General features: G+C 35.8%; 1 pseudogene; it reads left to right on the forward strand.

The window, feature by feature from the left end:
• Positions 1 to 5,053: 5,053 nt before the first annotated feature.
• Positions 5,054 to 8,219, forward strand: LOC149156038 (protein disulfide-isomerase pseudogene; annotated as a pseudogene).
• The last annotated feature ends 323 nt before the right edge of the window (positions 8,220 to 8,542 follow it).

Consider the following 8,542-nt stretch of genomic DNA (forward strand, 5'->3'; position numbering starts at 1 on the left):
CATATCCTCAAGTGTGGTAGGATCTCTTTCTCGTAATTGATATTCCATATTAGCGTCGAAGCTGTTTGGAAATTTGATTAATGCTAACCCCATCGGTGCTTTAATGTCAGCTGGAATATAATTATAAATTGAATTGAACCTAAAACAGTAATCTTGGACACTTTCACCTACATTCGTTTTGATATTTTCATACTTGGATAGAATTTGGAGCAAGTTATTCTTCACCTCCCATCGGTTCAAGAATTGTCTATGCAGAACCGATAAAGTATTGATAGATGCCACTGGTAATGCTCTGAACCACTTTCAAACCACGCCTCCAAAACTCTGTACAAATAATCTCATGGACACATTTTCTGCATCTACCTCATAAAGGTCAAAGAAGTCATTCATCCTATCAACATGTTGTTGTGCTGTAATACTTTGAGTGGCATTGAACAAAGGTATCTTATTTTGGTAATCAGTGGGCATATCATCCAAATTCTAAGGCAAAACAAGAGGTGCATATCTGGTAGCCATGACTCGAGGTGGATTTGAAACTGGTCTTGGGGAAATAGGGGGATTTATGACAACAAGGGCAGTTGATGTAACAGAGGTGATGGGTGTTTGAGGGGTAATGATATGCTAATGAGGGAGTGAATGTATAAATGGAGATGACGGATGATTCTCTGAAATATGGGGAAATGATGATGAGGCAAAAGATGTTGAAGCCGAGTCAGAGAGCTCAGGAATTCTATCAGTAGTGAGGGATGACTGAGGAGATTTTTGAAGATTTCGGTTACTTAGAAATTTGGCCCGTTGGATTTCAAGTTTTTTGGTGAATTTTGGGTCTAAGGCTATGTCCAGCAATTCACTATCAGATGTGGTTCTAAACAGGGAGAGACCAAAATATTCGTCAAAAGGAAGATATTCAAGGAGCAACCACTCCACAAGGCATGAATGAGATCTAAAAACCAGTCTTGGACTTGGTGAACTTTCTTGTATGAGTATCCACGGAATGAGATTAGGATTTTCAAACATGGGAGGAGGATTAGGTTCAGGATTAGACCTGGAGTATCTTCTTGAAGCCAGTGTGTTCAAAGCACTCAAGATTTTTTTTATATTTCTTTACAACTTTCCACTTTTCAGCCTAATGAATTCTAAACTTATCATCCAAAAGTTCGGAACTTATCAATAGTACTAGGGTGATTTGTCTTTCTTCCCCAGTATGGTTGCCACTATGTTAGAGCTTAGATTGACCTCAGGTTGAAGGGAGGCAATCCTAGGATAACCACAAACTAAGCTTAACCTGGTAGCTAGCCCTACCAGGTCAAGAGAAGTCTCTCTTTGTGAATCTGAGTCAAGATGACTGAATTAGATATGGATTTTAGGCTATTTATAGTAGCTCTAGGGTTCTTTGTTTGATTTTGTTTCTGGATCAAATGGAGTAGACAGCTTTGGGTCTGGGAAATCAAGTCAGGATGCAGGGTGTTCTATGGGGTGAGGTAGGTAAGTCCTTTGTCACTTGAAATTGAGTGAGATGGTAGGTTTAAGATGGGTGAGGAGCCGAGGAGGGCATGCAAAGATCATGTATCCTTCTCAAACAGTAGAAAACATCAAAAACTGAATGGTTTCCCAAAGCAGAGCATTGTAAACAATGTATTCTACCTATCTATTTTGATATCATTTAGCTAGAAGAAATGAATTATATTGTGGCACACAGAACACATGAGAAAAACTAGTAACAGAAGAAGAAACTATGCAAAAACACTTTACCACAAGTATCCCATAAAAATAGCTTCAAATCCTGGTTTATTTCCTTGCCAAACTACTGATAAGGGTGTATAATGTAGCTCAGAGCATCCAAGAGAGTCTAACCTTTGCTAATGATATAAAAAATACATAAGATAGACATCAAACCACCTATGCTAGCCATCAAGGGTTGAATCCAAGATAAAAGGAGCTATTACAACCATTTCCAAATAGGGAATAGGAATATAGGCAGTGGAACAACTTGCCTCTATAAGCATGGAAACTGATTCATTGACCCCCAAACCACCTCAAACTAATGAATCTACCCTCTAAGATCATTTCACTATTACATCTACATACCAAGGCATTAATTACAATCATAAAATCATCCATGAAGAGATAGAAAGTGAACTTGCAATGAAAGTAGGTGAAAATTTGATTTTCTGGAAAATTGGCCCAATGCGCAATGCCACTTGCTAGATGCGTAGTGCCTCTTTCCACCCACTTTTGGAGGCCTTCCCTTAGCCAAATTGAGCCCAAGATATCTCATTAGAAAGGCCTTCCTATCTCTTTTCTAGAACATCTCGAACTTTTGCATTTGGAGGTCATTCCCCCCCTTAAAAAAGAAATATCCCAAGGTTGCTTCTATGTGTCCAAAAAGAGGCTAAGAGGTCATTTGTTGGTAGTTTTTTTACCTTTGGGTGACCTAGTTTTGCTCCAAAATTGCTGAGATTTTCTCGGTTTGATTCTCTCATCATGCTAAATCCAAATATATAAGCCTTTCCTCCAGAAAATGCTCCAGGGAGGCCAATTTTCTATTTTCAAAATTTTAAAATTTGAAAAAGACAAAAAATCATCAAAACTTGCCTAGATTTGGCACAAGGAACCACCATTAGTTGCTTTGATGGGCTAGTGAGGCTTCAGCCAATATTTTCAACTTATCTTGCTCCTTTTTTATCTTTAAGGCCTTCCTCAACCTAGCCTTAAGCTTCCTCGTCCTTATGTTGCAGATTTTGTTGCGAGTCATGTAGTGGTAGGCCATGTGGCGAAGAATCTTCTTGTCTCTACTGGCCTTATTAATCAGCCCCTCAATGTGTATATTAACCCTCTCAAGCCAACTTTCCCTATCATTCTCAATCTCTTGTTCAATCGAAGTCAACTTGACATTTGCCTCCTTAGCCTTTTGCTTGTTTTCCTTGACCATTTGCAACTCCATGAGGACTTTCTTGTTGCTTAGTTGTTTGTTTTCTTGCTCTAAATATTTGATGATCCACTAAGCTCTCTTTAAGTTACCTAAAAAGGATTGTATCTTAGCCTCTTTTTCCTTTATGATCATGTCTTTGACAAACTTTGGATCCTAAGTTTCCAAGTCAATGACAACAACTTCTTGATGAGCGAAGTGTTGTTGTGTTTCCTCATGATCAAGAAGGTTAAAATCTCTTTATTGCTCATCACTAAGATCCTTCTTTTCCATATTTTTCTTGCCCTTAATTTTTCCCTTGCTTTGCTGCTCAACCTCTCCCTGTTTTGCTGAAGAAGAAGGCAAAGCCCCTTCCAAACTTTGTGGAGATAGCATTTGCCTATGGCCTGATGATGAAGGCGAGACCCCTTCCACAACTGGTGAACATAATACTCACCTAACAGCTGCAAAAAGTTTCCTAGTGCCCCTATTATATGTCACAAACACTAGCACTCCAATGGTTTCAGTCTTTTTGACATTTTCATGTCCTGAAGGTCCACCTTCCTCATGATGTAATGATGAAAATATTTGCGGACCTTTGAACATCTCATGAGAAATTAAAGTCTCCCATGGCATGTTAAGAAGGTTCAGCTGATGTAAAACAATTATTTTAATCAAAGAGTAATGGAAAATGCTATTCAACTGCTGGGGGTATGGTTTCCTATTTACAATATGTGCCATTTTCTCAATGTTTATGAACATGAAGTAAGGGATATTCATCATTCTTACTCTAGTGAAATGCATCAGCAATATAATGTGGTATGCATACAACCAGGAGAACCTACCTTCACAAGTGAAGTACTTGATAATGATTTTCATCAATGGAGCAAACCTGTCTTCCAGAAACTTGAAGGGGAATACTCTCTTCATTTTGTCTTTGTATCTAGCCTTGGTGTAAGGCTCATAGTACTCCCTATCAATATCTTGACCTTTGTTCCATTTTTCACCCACATCTGGAATACCTATAGCCTTTGAGATGACAATTGGTGATATGGTGAATGTAATTCCGCCAAGGGTTGCTTCATTATTGTGCAAATGTGTCATGAACAACCTTTCCAACTCACGATGAAATTTGACCCTTTCTATCATTTAACAAAAATCAAAGAATGATTGTTGTTTAAAGCAAGAAATGGCAAGTTGACAAGCTTGCAACTCCCTCAAACTAATGGGCTCCTCTCTGATAATCCTTCCTCCTTTATGAGGCTTCCTTTGCTCTATGTTTCTCTCCCTGTAACTATCACCAAGGGTATCTTCTTCAAACTCATACTCACTGTCTCTTTCCATTGCTTTTTGTAGTTTTGAACACTTTTGGTCAATGATGGGAAGGGTGAATGTAATAAAGTAGTGTTGCACTAATCACAATTTTATTGTAAAATCACAGTTTTTGAAAACCGACGATATTATCGCCTGATAAATACAATGATATTTTTTTGGTGATTTTTTGAAATAATAAATAAATAACATTTTTTTTTGATAAGGAGGAGGAGGTGACACAACCTACCCAAGCTACCCCTGTAACTGGTATAGGATGTGGTCTACCTCCTGTAGCTCCTATTTCTTCAACTTCTAGAGCACAGCAGAGTCCACTGCCAACTCCACCGACATCTACATCTAGAGGGGCATATGAAATAAGTAGTATTAGACTTTAGCTATTTGGTTCATTTCATTGTATATGAAATTATGACTGGTGATATGAGATACATTATTATATTTTTTTTTGATATTTTGATGTTGATTTGGGACTCAGGAGTCAGGACTTACTATTCAGGACATGATTCACTATTATGTGTGATGTAACACTAGAAATGATATTACACGTCTTATATATTATTTATTTTATCATATTTATGTGTAAATGTATTTATTTTATGTTGTAGATTCTTTAGATATTAAAAAAATTGAAAAAATATGAATATTTTTGTATATTACGATTTTTTCCTGATTTTTACCGATTTTCCCCATTTTTACAACTTTTTTCGATTTTTTCCCCTCGCCGATAATATACCAATAAAAAATAATGCAACATTGGAATAAAGATGAGTATGAAGAGATTTTTATGAATGAGTATGGTTTTAGGGAGTGTGAATGGGATTTATAGGGTTTGGGGAGAGTGTAAGTGGGAATGTGGGAATGGGGAAATGTATGAGGGGAATGGGATTTAGGAAATAGGTAAATGGGAATGGGTTTTGGTCTAGGGAATAATGGCAAGGGTAGGGCAAGTAAAAAAATGGAGAGATGATGAGAACTAGGGTTTCACCCTAGAGGCTAGGGTTTTCATTTTAAAAATGTTAAATACCAAGCTTAGCAAGCAAACCCTAGATCATAACATAGGAGTAATGTACTTACTTGTTAGAGAGAGGAACTGAAGATTTCGAGGTGAATTGGCCACTTGGGAGAGTTTTGGGCTTGGTTGGACAGATGCACAACAACTCACACAGTTGCACAACACCTCCTAGATGTGAAACACCCATGCAAATTTACACTGGAAAACGCTGTCAAGTGCACAACGCCTCCCAGATGTGGAATGCCAGTCTCATATGTGCAGTGTCACCCTAAATTTCTCCAAAAATGTAGCGATTTCACTTTTTTTCTCAATGACACTTAAAAATCGCTCCTTAGCTCTCCTTTGGCACTTTGACTTCAACCTTAGCATAATGAAATGATCAGTAGGGGGATGGGATTTATATGGCTTTCACTTTTTGATTTTTGATGGGGAAAACCCACTTTCATAATGTCTATTTTCTTTTTCAAATACTCTGTTTTTTGATGCTTGATATTTTTGCTTTGATAGGTGGACTGACGCTCAAATTCTATGACTTTTGTAGTGGCAAGTACTTGGCAATATCACTTGGTGACCAGGAGTACCATGGAATCATTTATTACATATGAGAACAATAAAATTACATGAAATTTAAAAATAATATACAAATGCTTTGTTTTCACCTCAATACTAGTTTTGAGGTTAGAATTTCATTAAGCTTACAAATTAGGAAATTATGACTTTCTGATCATTATTTTCATCCTCATGTGTCTGCTGACTATTATTAGCAATAATCACTGAATTTTAACCATGGTGAAAACCCTAAGACCTAAAGACAGTAAAAACTCATGTCATTGATGAAATGAACTGAAAATGAGCATAAACCATTGATTGAAATGTATGAAAGGAGGTCAGTAGATATATATCATGAGGGAAAAACTGAAATGAAACCTACTATCAGTAGATCCATGACCCAATGGAATGTAGCTCATCATAATGGGACTCCTAGTATGAAATGCAAAAGAGAAAATTTTGATCACTGATGGTAGTGTGAAGGCACTGACACTAACATAAGGAAATTCAAAATCCATAAATGACATTGAGAATTAGATATAACTGCAAAAAGTTTGAAAAGCACTTCAATGAAGTGGTAATCTAAAATTTTATAAGGTGACCATAAATAATTACCAAGAAGCCACTGACTAGCAAACAAAATGGAGAATAGACCATTCAGTAGACTTTCCTTTAAACAATCGGATAAAGCTATGCTCCAAATTTTTCCAACCAAGTACCTTATACTCTGAAATTTTTTTATAAGGATTTCACCCACATTGGAATTCTTCTCTCCTTTTTTGTTCTGCTTCTTCATCTTCATTGTTTGGTTTGGAGAATTGAACCATATAATCATTGTCTTTATGTAAACAACAACCTTGTCATATAAGAGATCACCCAAGTATGTATTGGTGCATAAATAACTTTATATTTTCACTCAATTCCTTCTTTTTAATGTCATTTAAATAAAAATATGTAAGAACACTCATAACTTTGGGAAATCCATGAACTTGAAGAATGTTCAAGAGCTCAGAGGTTTCTGTTTCAAAACTGTAACATCCATCTATGAGAAGCAAGACAAAGCCAACAAATTTGGTTGCATCAATCATAGAATCCATATCATTTGAACACTCCACAAGTTGTAGTTGTAGTTTTTTACCTGATATATCAGTTATTGGACCACGTACGTTTGAAATATTATGTTGGGTGTAATGATTTACAAGTGATTTTATAACTAGAGACCTTCTGGAGGACCCTGCACCACAATTACATAGGGAGATGATTCTACAGTAGAATGGTCAACTATTGGCCTATGAAGTTGATGTTGATTTTTCTTTGATGCAATTGATTGTAGATGCTTTTCCTTCAATGAAGTCTTAAAAAACAAATTTCTTGGGATTATTCTTCTCACCTAATAATCCATGCTTCTTTTTATTTGTTTTTTCTTTTTCCTTTGAAGATAGTCTAGATTTATGAGCTCTATGGTCCTAGTGAGATTGTTATTTCTTTTATGTAATTTTTCAATTTTTCTATAAAAGGAATTCTAATTCCTTGTTAATCTCAGGCTTCTTTGAACATTGTGATGGCTCGATATGAAACTTCTAAAGTAAATATGATGTTTAAAGTTGAAAAAACTATCTCTGGGCTCCTATGACCATCTAGATTTTAGAAAATTGGATCTGAATAGAAATGGAATCACTATAAATGGAAAGTGTAGAAATCTTAATGAAAGAATAGAAAAAAAATCCAAAATGATTATTTCAATGTAAAATATTTCATTTCACGGTTTAGCCACATTTCCATCAGAACAACAGATAAGCTAGTCTTAAAAATCATGACCTTCCCATTTCCTTGCCCAAAGTTGATGCTAATGAAGAAACAAATAAATATTTGGCTAGTGAATATGATGTCAATGGATTTTTGACTCTGAATATCCTTCAGAAGGGAGGGTCAAGTGTTCAAGAATATAAAGGTCCTTTTGAAGTAGAAGGTATTGTGAAGTACTTGAAAAAGTAGGATGGTCCTACATCTTTGGAAATCAAATCTTCAGAAGAGGCCACTAGCCTTATTCGTGACAAGAAAGTATTTATAGTTGGAGTGTTCTCAAATTTTGAGGGTGAGGCATATACCAATTTCAATACGATTATAGAGACATTACATTGAGATTATGATTTTGGTCATACATCTGATGCTAAAATCCTTCATTTGAAGATATCTGTAATAAACCTACCATTTGTTTGCTTCTTTAAGCCTTTTGATGAGTTATATTCGGACTCTGAAGATTTCAATGTTGATTCATTAGATAAGTTTGTCAAAGAAGCTAGTATGCCCCTTGTAGTAGTTTTGACTAAGGACCCTGATAGTCATCCTCACGTAATCAAATTCTTCAACAACCCAGATGCCAAGGCCTTTTTTTTAATTTTACTACAGACAATATAGAGGAATTCAAAGCTACATATCAAGAGTTAGCTAAATCTCATAGAGGAAAAGGATTGAAATTTCTCCTTGCTGATCTTGAGGCTAGTCAAGGTCACATTGTCAATATTACTTGTTTGTTTCCTTTATAGGGTTTTTTCGAAGCTCGCCGAAACTAAAAGCATGCATAGTTTAGAATAATAATGACACATTCACTATTTCACTTATTCAAATTACATAAGTTTTATTAGTAAGAATTTGTTTGAACTTTTTAGACTTGTGGGAATTTTTGCATTCTTCATTGCATGATATTTTTATTTTGTTAATTTGAGTCTGTATTGTCTATT

This window comes from Pinus tabuliformis, chromosome 9, assembly GCF_031772625.1.
Source record: "Pinus tabuliformis cultivar Carrire ecotype Pingquan chromosome 9, CPIR1, whole genome shotgun sequence".
Taxonomy (NCBI): domain Eukaryota; kingdom Viridiplantae; phylum Streptophyta; class Pinopsida; order Pinales; family Pinaceae; genus Pinus; species Pinus tabuliformis.